Raw genomic sequence first — 12,904 nt, 5'->3', positions numbered from 1 at the left:
GATTTATCTCAGAAACCTGTGATTTTAAGTTGACCAGTTACTCTTTTCCAAATTTCCTGTGATGCCTCTGCATTGTTTTATAATCACTTACCCCTTTTCAAGCCAGTAGAAATGAAAAAACATCTCTTTCCCAGCAGGGGGGTACCTGGAAGTTTTGTGCATTATTTTACTCCCATCCCGTTAACCACAAATGGGTCATATGACCTCATGTGCTGGAGTTGGAAGCCTTTTTGAAAAGCATTTGATAACTAAACAAATTGAATGGTTTTGGAAAAGGAACGTACTTTAGTGTATTATGCAATGGATTTAAAACCAGGAACCCAGGGCACCTGGGTGGCTCAGTGGGTTAAAGCTTCTGCCTTCAGCTCAGGTCATGATCTCAGGGGCTCTCTGCTCAGCAGGGAACTTGCTTCCCTCTCTCTCTCTGCCTGTCTCTCTGCCTACTTGTGATCTCTGTCTGTCAAATAAATAAATAAAATCTTTTTAAAAAATGTTAAAATAAGGGCGCCTGGGTGGCTCAGTGGGTTAAGCCGCTGCCTTCGGCTCAGGTCATGATCTCAGGGTCCTGGGATCGAGGCCCGCATCGATCAGTGCTCAGTGGGGAGCCTGCTTCCCTCTCTCTCTCTGCCTGCCTCTCTGTCTACTTGTGAACTCTCTCTGTCAAATAAATAAATAAAATCTTAAAAAAAAAATGTTAAAAAAAAAAAACCTGGATCCCAAGTGTAAGAGCCTGTCATTGAGCTGCTACCTTATGACTTTGCTCGTGTTGCTTTCTCAGCCTGTTCACATGGACAGCAGACACCACGTGCCCTTTGAGATACATTTCAGCCAGCCGGTCGGTTCCCACGTTCTCGCCCGCTTCCCAACACTTTAACCATATGCTGACTCCAATCGGAATACCTTCCTACTTTCCTTCCTAATTCCTGCCTCTCAGACTCCATGTTCTGGTTTGGCACACACATAGCCTTGGCTGGTGGTGACGATTCGCCTTCATCAGCTGCTTTCAGCACTCATCTCTTTTTTCTTTGAATTTCTGTAGCATTTATTCACATGGAATTTTGTACTTAGTGGTTCCTTGATGTTCAATAATCACCTTAAAGGTAAGCTTCACCCTTGGACTTTTCTCACTTCGTGGAAGCTAAGCAGAAGGAGAAACAGAGTTCTTGCTCAGTAAACCTTCACTGACCAGGGAAGCGTGCTGTAGTAACAAGACCACGACGAACACAGGTGCTTTATCTTTGCAAGGTGACTCTTCCAACTCTCTGTTTTGTTCCAGCCATGGGTATATAACTTCCTTTTTAGAATGTATGTATTTAAAATGAATTTAAAATGTATAGTGATTATAGTGATACTGTATAGCAGTCCTATTTTTCTTCTTCATATAGCTATTTTCAAACAGGATATGGTTCCCCACAATAATTTCTAATGTCTGTACCGAACACCACTATCCTGGGAGTTTTTTAACTTGACATCCTCAATCTTCTCCAGCAACTAGACGCTGGATTTCAGTTTTGGATGCCGGACTTTCACACATAGTTATTCTGGCATTTTCTTCCTTAGCTTGCTTTGGAGATAACTGCTAACTTATTGAATCACTCATTCACTTCGGTCTCTGCTGAATATCAGTTTCCTGTCTCTGTTTACAACAGAAGCCCTGTTAGTTTTTATAAATGTAAGATCACTGCTACAGTTTTCTCTTTACCTGAGAGTTTTAACATACTGAGGTTAATTGTTATACATGATTGATTTTCTTTATGGACCTCTTTGCAGTCAGGTTCGACTCTGTATTCAAAGAGGTTGCTTCCATGACGATTATGAGTATCTCTTACAACAGGCCCAGATCAGTGGTTATCCAGACTGTGGACAGGAGCAGCCCAGGGTTACCTGGGCATGGGAACGCCAAGATGTCAGGCTCTCAATCATGTCACACAGGCTCTCAATCATGTCACTGCACAATCCTCGAAGCACGTTTCTGTCTGACATCCAGGCATCTTATCCCTTTTCAAGACAGCAGAAAGGAAAAGACAACTCTTTCCCAGTAGGGTTGTAACTTGGAAGTTTTGGGTATTATTTTATTCTTATCCCACTTACCATAAATGGGTCATATGATCTCATGTCCTGGAGACGGAAAAGGAGCAGTCGAACGTAGTTTGAAAGGGGAGAATGATAATGAACAGCCAGCAGATGTCACGTGATGGTGTCCGCCATCAGTTACATTGGCTTCATAAGCTCCTGGGCCATGAATCTGGTCTGGAAGGTGGGCTGGCAGGTTAGATGCCCCAGTAGGGTAGCACAATAACGGGAAGTAGAAAGCTGAGAGTGTAGGCCAGGAACACTCTCCAAAGGTGCGGGCCACGGTCAGCAAGTGTGAGCTTGCTCCCCTACCAAAATGGGGGAATTGAGCTTATTTCTTAATTCATTACCTTCAAGTAGGCCTTTCCTTCAAGTGATGTGCCCAGATCAGGGACATCCCCAAAGCAAACACATTACAAAGGAAATCTAAGTCTGGTTTCAAGCCAGGCGAAGGTTCGTTGCTGTCATGTGCTCATGTGTTCTCCACTCAAAGCTGTCCACGAAACTGGAACGTTGGTTTTAGTCCAGCTTACCTGGAAGCCAACACAACGATCCCCGTGGAAAAAGAACTGAGAGGTAGCCTAACTCCCTCCTCCACAAGGGATAAATAGGCCATCACAGATGAGAAGGAGAGGCATAGACGCAGTCTCACCAAAACCCCAGCTCTGGGGAGCAGACACACACAGAAGGAAGCTCACAGGCCTGGAGTTTCTCCGAGGAGAGAGGGGTTCGTGTCCCACCTCGGGACCCGCACTAGAGCATGGAGGCCCCCAAACATCTGGCTTTGGAAGCTAAAGGGGCTCTGTCCAGGGCCCCCAGGCTGACTCACTCCTCCTAGAGTTGGCAGGATTCTCTGTGATGGAGATTCATTTGCTAATCTTAAAGTGTCTGCTGGAGGATGGGAGCCCGCCGAATTCCTTCGGAGGTGGAGGTGAAGGCGAGTGCCATCTTTGCACGCTCCTCTGCCTGGCTAGTGTGGACGGAGGCACAGCCGACCCCGTCGCACCAAGGCCCGGTCCCCAGCCCTCTTCATCCCTGAGGCCCCGCCAGCCCCTCGCTCAAAGCTTCCTGGCAGCTTCACTACCGCAGGGGACCCAGCACATTCCACACAGGTCAAGTTAACTAAGTAGTCAGAGAAACACTGTGTGATTTCACTTCTCTGTGGCATCCAAAAAAAAGCAAATGAACAAACAAAACAAAACTCAGACACAGAGAACAGATTGGCAGTTGAGAGAGGGGAGGGGGTTGGAGGACGGGCGAAGGGTGTCAGTTGTGTCATGAGGCAAGATAACTAGACTTAGGATTGTGATAACTTGGTATGGTGCACAGATAATCAAATTATTATGCAGTGCACCTGAAACTAATGTTTTCTAAACTACTGTTTTCTAAAATCTAAGCAATTTTACCTCAAAACAAACAAACCAAAAAACAAACCACACTTCATTTAAAACCTTATCTGCTCAGGGGCACCTGGGTGGCTCAGTGGGTTAAGCCTCTGCCTTCAGCTCAGATCATGATCTCAGGGTCCTGGGATCAAGCCCCGCATTGGGCTCTCTGCTCGGCAGGGAGTCTGCTTCCCTCTCTCTCTGCCTGCCTCTCTGCCTACTTGTGATTTCTCTATCAAATAAATAAATAAAATTAAAAAAAAAACCTTAACTGCTCAGATAGTGCAGTGTTTGTGCAAAGACAGACAAATGGCTCAATGGGACAAGAAGGAGCACATTCTGTGCGTAATAACAGGAGGTAGATAGATAAGAGAAGAGTATGGAAAGGCAGGACTTTCCAATAAATTGTGCCGGCATAATTACATATCTACATGGAAAAAAAAATACCATACATAAAAACTAATTCCTGGGGGCGCCTGGGTGGCTCAGTGGGTTAAAGCCTCTGCTTTCGGCTCAGGTCATGATCCTAGGGTCCTGGGATCGAGCCCGAATCAGGCTCTCTACTCAGCAGGGAGCCTGCTTCTCCCTCTCTGCCTACTTGTGATCTCTCTCTCTGTTAAATAAATAAAGAAAATCTTAAAAAAAAAAAAAAAAGCACTATGAAAGGATGAATCTAAGTCACAAAATGGCAGAAGATATTTGCCACATACATAACCGACAGGACTAGCATGAGAATACGGAACATGGAATACAGAAAGAGCTTCTATGACTGTGATGTCTGTGAGGGAGGACAGGAGCCTGGCGGAGAACGGTTAGCCTGCGATGTCACCAGTGTCTCTTCTGTTCGCTCTGCTCTTCAGAAGCTGGTCACTGTGACCCTCAGGCAAGGAGAGGGTATTCGGACCACCTTCTGATGACAGGAGTGCCACAGAGTTTGTGGACCTATTTTATTATTTTTTGAAGATTTATTTATTTATTTGAGAGAGAGGGAGTGAGGATGAGCATGTGCTCCTGCGTGTGAGCTGGGGGAGGGGCACGGGGAGAGAATCTTCGGGCAGACTCCCTGTGGAGCGGGCATCCCATGAAATCATGACCTGAGTCAAAACCAACACCCAGGCGCCCCTGTGGACCTACTAGAAAACAACGACCTTGTCAGCAAGCAACCTTGTCAGAAATCAGGAAAACGCAAACTGATCCTATAATTAGATGCTATGGATCTTCCACCACAATTGCTGAAATTAAATAGACAAGTACTAATTTTTGGCAAGGATGTGAAGTGATGACTTTGATCACTATTCTTGAGAGTCTAAAGTGACACAGAGACTGTGGAAAACAACTGGGCTTTAGTAAGCCGAAGATGTGCATACCCTATTGTCCTAGATCTTTCCCCAAGAGAAATAAGTGCACGTGTACGGCAGGAAACTCGTAGGAGAATTTTCACGTAGTGTTTGTTGTCCATAGAGCCAACAACTGGGAACAACCGGAGTGAACATTTGTACTCACTCGGATAAACAGTGTCCAGTGCTATTCAGCAGCTGACAACAGGTCTGAGCTGCAGAAAATAATACGGATGAGCCTTACAAAGAGATTTTTGTGAAAGACACAAAGGAAGCATTTAAGATGATGATACTTATGTACGTTTCAAAAACCAGACAAAATTAGGTTATATTGTTGAGGGATATATGTGCACATGGTGAAATGTATTAAGAATGTAAAAAGTCAGGACTGAGTTTTTTCTGGGGGCATTGGGAGCACATGGAGGACAGAGGTTATAGGGAAGAGACACACACAACTTCTCGGTGTCAGCACACACCGATCACCATCGCAAGTGACAGTCAGATGTTCCTGGTTAAGCACAGATGTTGATTTTATTTACCTGTTATATTTCACACTAAAAATATAAAACAGCATGAAGAGAGACAAGGAAACTTCCTCTGAATGAACACGTAAAGATTTCCAACCTGTATTGTGAAGTACCAAAGGCAAGGCCCAGAACAAGTGAACAAAGTTACACGAATGTGGGTAAACTCCAGAAGGAGAGGTTGGAAGTGAAGAACAGCAGAACCTGTGGGGGCTGGGGGACAAAGTAGGAACAGGTAGGTAGGTAGGTGACACGGGAAACGTCACTGTGTAATCATTTTTTTTAAAATTTTTTTTTTTAAAGATTTTATTTATTTTTCAGAGACAGAGGGAGAGAGCGCGAGCGAGCACAGGGAGACAGAGAGGCAGGCAGAGGCAGAGGGAGAAGCAGGCTCCCTGCCGAGCAAGGAGCCCGATGCGGGACTCTATCCCAGGACCCTGGGATCATGACCTGAGCCGAAGGCAGCTGCTCAACCAACTGAGCCACCCAGGCGTTTTTAACTCTGGGAGTCCATTACTCTTCCCAAATACTAAACAACCAAATGAGTAAAATCTCTAAACGCAGCATTCGGAAGCCTCACAGGACATGTCGTCTTTCGAACAGTTTGCCACGCCTTGGGGCCTCATGCCTTATACCCTTACCCTTGGACACCAGGGGCTCAGAAGTCAGGGTTTATGCAGGCCCAGTCTGAAGGTTTGGGAAGGGGGTGAACTAATGAGTTAATGAGCCTGCAGCTCTGCAGATGGGACTAGGGATGTCAGGTGCTCAACCCTGCACGAGCGAGCGTTAACCCCTGCATGGGCACTGGCTAGCACATCGGACCCCGCGATTAGACAGAAGACCCACCGTTAGCCACCCAGGTTTATACACCAACCAGGAGCCCTATAAACAGAATCTGGAACGCTTTACCTATGAAAAGCCCATTTCTGTCCCCGTTCGGGGTTAAGCTCCTGAAATTTGCTTACACACTCTCCTGCAGAAGCCTCACTGGTCAAGTGTTTCCTATGTAAGTGACCGGCCATTCATTCAACCTTCACTCAACAAACTGTTAGCGAGTAGCTACATGTGTGCCTCTAGACACCAGAACGATAGCTGGGAACAAAATGGGCAAAAATCTCTGTCTTTGTGGAGTTTGCGTTCTTATCAGAAATTCAGACCAATGAATGAAAAATATATACGTCCTCATTAAAAATAAAGCAGGAAGATAATAGGGATGACTCCTTAAAAAGTGTTTTTAAATGTGTTGAGCAGGTTAAGATTTCCCTGAGAAGGTGATATTTGAGCAGAACTCTAAAACAGGAGGAAATGAGTAAGGCATATATTGGGAGGAGGGGTGGGGAGAGTTTCCAGGCAGGAGCACTCGTGGAGCACAGGCGAGTAGGAGCGGGAGGCTGTGCGGCAGGGGAAGGGGAGGAGAGGGCGGGCATGGCTGCCCAGGTCGCTGGAAGCACTTCAGCTTCCATCCTGGAATCGGAGCAGAGCCCTTGGAGAGTTTTCCATTCATTCTATGTTTAGAACAGACAGGAAAGGGGCAAGGGGAAATAGGAAGCCGGAGAGCAGCGGAGTCCATTGCCAAAATCTAGGCAAGAGGTGATGGTAGATTTCTCGTGTGATGGCAACAGGAGGAGGAAGCAAAGGTGGGGAAGTGGATACATCTTGAGGGTGGAGCTGGGAGCTGGACTCTAGGATCGGAGCCAAAGAGCGTCTTCAGCTGGAGAGGCTGCCTCTTGAGATGGGGCAGGTGGGGAAGGCCAGGAGTTCGGGTTTTGACAAGGTCAGGTATAAATTCCCAAGAAGAAGGCAGGTGCATAAGTGAATGTGGAGCTTGAGGGAGCAGCCCACGATGGAAAGAGACATTTGCTTCTACGTGGTGCTGAAGGACTGAGCCCTGAGCATGCTAACAGTCAGGGAGGGAACATACAAGAGTGATAATACGACACGCGATAAGTGCTATTCATCAAACTGAGACAATCTCAGGAATCCTGGGATATTCCAGGAGCTTCAAAAGCTGGTCTTGAGGAGGCAGCAAAAGCTTCTAGAAGGAGGTCATGGGTAACGTGGGAACTGAGATCCAAAGAACAAGTAGGGACTGGCAAACAGGAAAGGAGGCAGGAATTCGAGGGCAGCCAGCCCTGCCAACTGGGAAAGCAGGAGAGGACATGTGACAACAGGAATCTCACTGTCCCTGTGCGCTCCAGCTTCTCTGTCACACTCTCCATCAGAGGATTGGGGAAATGCACTGGAGAGATTTCAAATCCGGATTTGGTGGGCAGTATTTTACAGCCTCCAGTCAGGTGTGTGCATAGTGCTGCTCTCACGGGGCATGGGGCCATGCAATTCCTGGACCATTCTGGGGCCATATGGGCTTCAGGAAGCGGGTTCGGGATCTGCATCCTGGGTGGATCGGGAAGGCATGAACTTGGAGGAGCTGCTGGAACCACCTGCTTTTCAAGGGGACTGGGTTTCAAGAGGCTGAGGAAAGGGAGGAGGAATGATCGAGGAAGGACGAAGGAAAAAGACTCAGGGAAAGGAATGAAACCACTTTCACACTAGAAACACTAATCATGATACTGGAATCGCATGTTAGCGAGGATATACCTGCCTTGGGGTCTAGAGATCAACAAGTCAAAGCCGTCCTTGACCGTCAGTTTTATAAGCAACTTCTGCTGAACTCTATCCAAACAGTTTAACTAAATCTACTTCTAGATCTTTCCTATTTAATTAAACGGTGACAGAAAATTCACCTTCTGAGAATCAGTCTGCCAGGGAAGTACAGCTCTAAATCCCACATTCTCACTTTTCTCAGAAAAATCTCACCCTTCTGGTAAATTAAGACATTTCTGTAAACGAAGATTCATCTGACTGTGGCACATTGGCCTGGATTTGTGGAAACGCTGTCCTTGTGGATTTCCAATGTGGGAACAATTGGAAATCCTGAGTCAGACGCCTCCTTCAGCTGAGGTGGCCTCTTACGGAATTTCATTGTGGGGGCCGTAACTGGGGGAAAACAAATTCTACATTCACATCCACTACATCTTCCAGGAAAGAGGGTCTTCAAATTATCTATTACTTTGCACTACAGGTAGATGCAAATACAACCCAGTCCATAAGAAGTATTCTTTAAAGATTTGATGTATTTATTTGACAGAGATCACAAGTAGGCAGAGAGGCAGGCAGGGAGAGAGGAGGAAGCGGGCTCCCTGGCGAGGGGCTCAATCCCAAGACTCTGGCGATCATGACCTGAGCCAAAGGCAAAGGCTTTAACCCACTGAGCCACTCAGGTGCCACCATAAGAAGTATTCTTAACATAGATTTGGGGTCACAGGAAATAACGTCAGATTTCAATGTTTATACTTATATTGGATACCTAAAAGTATGGTAGGAATATCGAGAAAGACTAAATACAAAATGACGGTATTGAGATAAAAAAAATCTATGAGAGACACAGAATGGAAATACAAATTCAAGGAGATAAAGGATCAATGCAAAATCTTCCACAGAAGATTAAAGAAGGGGTCTCCCTCTCTGTCTCTATCTCCCTCCCTCTCTCTCAGTGGCTATTGCTAAGTATTAAATTACTGAGCTTTTTAGATTCCTTTGATACAAGTCACAATACCCTTCAGAAGAATTTGAACATGTGAAGAAAAGCACTACGTGTCCAGGGAAAATTGTAAGAGGGAATATTAAGTTGTAAAAATTCTCTTAGGGGTTCAGAACATCAGTGAAATGTGCAACATTGGGCCATTCATGGTCACCAGACATCTCCCTTCCTTTTTAATGTCTTGCTTTTTTCTTGCACCAAGAAAAAAATTGGTAGATGTTACCAAATTTGGCAGATTCTTACCATTGTTCTCCATTGGTTGCTTTCCATGTTTCTTCTCTTGTTTTTTATTATTCATTTATATTTTTGTTGTTTCTTTGTTCCTCTGTGTTTCCTTTTTGGTGTTTCTTGGTGCCCAGTAAATGAGAGCTGACAGATTTCACTATGTATTCCATAAATATTTATTGGGAGCCATCTGTTGGTTTCTTCTGTTTATTTTCCCTTTCTACAAGTACCCAAATAAGGGTTTTCTTTTTTTTTTTTTTTAATTTTATTTATTTATTTGACAGAGAGATCACAAGTAGACAGAGAGAGGGGGAAGAAGTCTCCCCGCTGAGCAGAGAGCCCGATGTGAGGCTTGATTCCAGGACCCTGAGATCATGACCTGAGCTGAAGGCAGAGACTCAACCCACTGAGCCACCCAGGTGCCCCAAGGATTGTTTTCTTGATGCCATTTACATTCCTTCTCTACCTACCTACAGAAAACATAAACAAGGGCTGGGTGCATTGACTATAGAGGTTAAACACCTGCTCAGGTGCCTTTCCTGAATGCAAGGATGAATCTGCCACACTATTAAGCTCGATCCTATTTATGTGCCTGGAAGAGAAACCCTTTCTGGAGCCTGGGTAGCTCAGTTGGCAGAGCATCAGACTTTTAATCTGAGGGTCCAGGGTTCAAGTCCCTGTCCAGGCACTGTGGTCCTTGCCTTCCCTGGATCAGAGGATTGTTAAGTTTTATCTTTCAAAAAAAGAAATTTGGGTTCCACTTTGACAACTTTTATCTGTTTAAAGTAAGAAAACACCAAAAAGCCAGTCACCTGCAACCTTAAGCCAAAGTAGCTGAGATCTGCTATGCTCTTCCAAGCAGAAAAGGACTTCAGTGCCTCTTGATAGAGATTTCCCCAGGAGCACAGTACAAAAGCTTACAGTCCAAGGAGTATAAGAAAGCTATCCCTCTAGATATCCCTCCAGGGTGTTTCTGAAAAGGATCTGGAAACGATATTTATTGAGTGAAGTGTTCACTGTGTCAAAACCTGGGACCTTTAGCTTTTCAGTCCTTCACACTCACAACTGAGCTTCTTGGCAGATGGGGAGATCTGTCTGCCAAGTCCTGGTGATGTCACATTCTAATATAAGACAAAGGGTACTGCGTTACTTGACAGACACTGTAGTAAGGTCTTAGGTGAAATACTCAGCATCCCCAGAAACACAGGGTCACGTTTCCGCAGTCTGGGCCAATTGTGAGTTGGTGGTGCAGACTGCTCAGTGGATTGTATTTTTCTCTAGAAACATACATTTGCCCTCCCTCTCCGGCTAAGGATTGTACTTCCCATTCCCTTTGAAGACGGTATGATGGTTTACATAGAAAATCCCAAGGAACCAAAAACAAACAAAATCCTCTTAGAACAATTATGTGTGTTCAGCAAAGTCACAGAACACAAGATCAAAATACAAAAATCAATTGTATTTCTGGACACCAGCAATAAACACGTGGGCACCAGAACTAAAATACAATTCCACAGACATCGCTTAAAAAAATAACTTAGAAGCAAATCTACTGGAACATGGACGTGCTGAAAAATACAAAACTACAAAAGGCTGATGAAAGAAATTGAGGACCTAAATAAATAGATATTCTGTGTCCACTGATTGAAGACTCAGATAGGTCAAGTCTTCTCAAAGTTAGATACAGGTTTAACAAAATTCCTATCAAAATCCAGGTGAGTTATTTTTGTAGATATGAACCTCACTATTCTAAAATCTATATGGAAAGGTAAATGAGTTAGAATAACTAAGACAAATTTTGAGAAAAAGAGAAAGTGGAAGAAATCACTCTTGTTATTTCAAGATGTTTGACAGACAGTAATAAAGACTGTACAATATTGACAGAAGGATAGACATACAGGTCAGTGAGACAGTACAGAGAACCCCAAAATCACCGAATACATTACAGCCAAGCTATTTCTGACAAAAGTACAAAAGTAATTTAGTAGAGGGAGGAAATCTTAGTCTTTTCAAAAAAATGGTGGTGGAGAAATTTTATATCCCTAGACAAAAAAGAAAAAAAGGCATTAATTTCAACTTAAACCTCACACTCTATTAAAAATTAACTGGAAATGATAGATTGAAAGTAAAACATAAATGTATACAACTTCTAGGGAAAAAATGAGAAAATTTGGAGGACCTCAGCTCGGAGAATTGTAGGCATGACACCAAAAACACACCCATAAAAGACAAATTTGACCAACTGAATCTCATTAAAATCAACAACTTTTGCTCTGCAAAGGACCCTCTTAAGAGGGTAAAAAGGTAAGTTACAGATGGGAGAAAATGTTTGTAAACCACACATCTGGCAAAAGACTCACAGTAGAATATACAATGAACTCTCAAAACTCAACATTAAAACAACAGTTGGAAAATGGACAAAAGACACGAAGAGACATTTCACCAAAGAGGATATACAAACAGCACATGAACAGATATGCAATAATACTACTCAGGTAGGAAATGCGAATTAAGACCATAATGAGGTATCACTGCACATCTGTTCGAAGAGGTAAAAGATCAATTTAAAAAAAATATTTTATTTATTATTTGACGGAGAGATAGAGAGCACAAGTAGACAGAGCAAGCAGGCAAAGGGAGAAGCAGACTCCCCACTGAGCAGGGAGCCCCAATATGGGGCTCAATCCTAGGACCCTAGGATCATGACCCAAGCTGAAGGCAGATGCTTAACCAACTGAGCCACCAGGCATCCAAATGAATAAGCCTTGTTTGACACTGCCTATGGCTGGATACGACAGAGTGACTCTGCATCTGTCGCCCATGGCTGATGGGAATGGGAGATGGTGCAACCACTCGGGAAAGCAGTTTGGCAGTTTCTTAAAGAAACTACACACAACACTCACTCTACGATCCAGCAATTCCACTGCCTGGCATCCATCCCAGAACAATGAAAACTTAGGCCACAGAAAAACCAGGCACTATTCTTCAGAGATACCTTATTTGTAATAGCCCAAACTCGAAACAACCAACAGGTCCCTCAGCGGGTGACTGCTTACACCAACTGTGGTATCTAGTCCATGAAATACAGCTCAGCAGTAAAAACCAGGAGTGAACCAGTGATATACACAACCATTTAGATGGATCTCAAGGGCCCTGTGCTAGACGAAAAAAGCCAATCTTAAAAGGTCACATACTTTTTGAGATTCGTGTATATATTTCAGTCTCAAAATGACATTCCAGAGAGGAAAAACAGATGGGTGGTGACCAGAAGGGAAGGATGGTAGGGAGCAGCGGGTGGGTGTCAGTATGGAGAGAGCATGAGAGAGATTATTTGTGGTAACACAGTGGTTTCGTATCTTGGTTGCAGTGGTGGTTACACAAATTTACGCTTACAACAAAGAGACAGAGTGATAGAATGACACATACACACAGAGTAATCAAAGATGAGAAGTACTCATCCTAGGGAAAGTGTGAGGGAAATTAATACACAAGCATCTTTAAGGTATTCACAGAAAATGGAGGGTGGGTGGCATCTATCCAAAGCCTTTGGGTTTATTGATCCCGCCATTTGCACAAAAGCTTGAAGAAGGCATGGAGGGGGTAAATCCTATAGATATATGAAGTAAGAATTCTCTAAGTAGAGGGAACCATGGATGCAAAAATCCTTCAGGAGATGAAGGGGAAAAGAAAGCACCGCACAAACGTAGGACAGAGGTGGAAAAAGCTAAACCAGAGAGGACTTCTTTAGAATGTGCAATA

General features: G+C 44.2%; 1 non-coding gene across 1 annotated transcript; it reads left to right on the top strand.

Moving 5' to 3' along the window:
• The first annotated feature begins 9,760 nt into the window (after nucleotides 1–9,760).
• TRNAK-UUU lies at nucleotides 9,761–9,833 on the top strand. Its single transcript has one exon. It is a non-coding gene; the product is annotated as a tRNA-Lys (tRNA).
• Nucleotides 9,834–12,904: the final 3,071 nt, after the last annotated feature.

Source organism: Mustela erminea, chromosome 4 (assembly GCF_009829155.1).
Source record: "Mustela erminea isolate mMusErm1 chromosome 4, mMusErm1.Pri, whole genome shotgun sequence".
NCBI lineage: Eukaryota > Metazoa > Chordata > Mammalia > Carnivora > Mustelidae > Mustela > Mustela erminea.
Note: the sequence above shows the minus strand (reverse complement) of the source record. Positions and strands in the feature narration are given on the sequence as shown.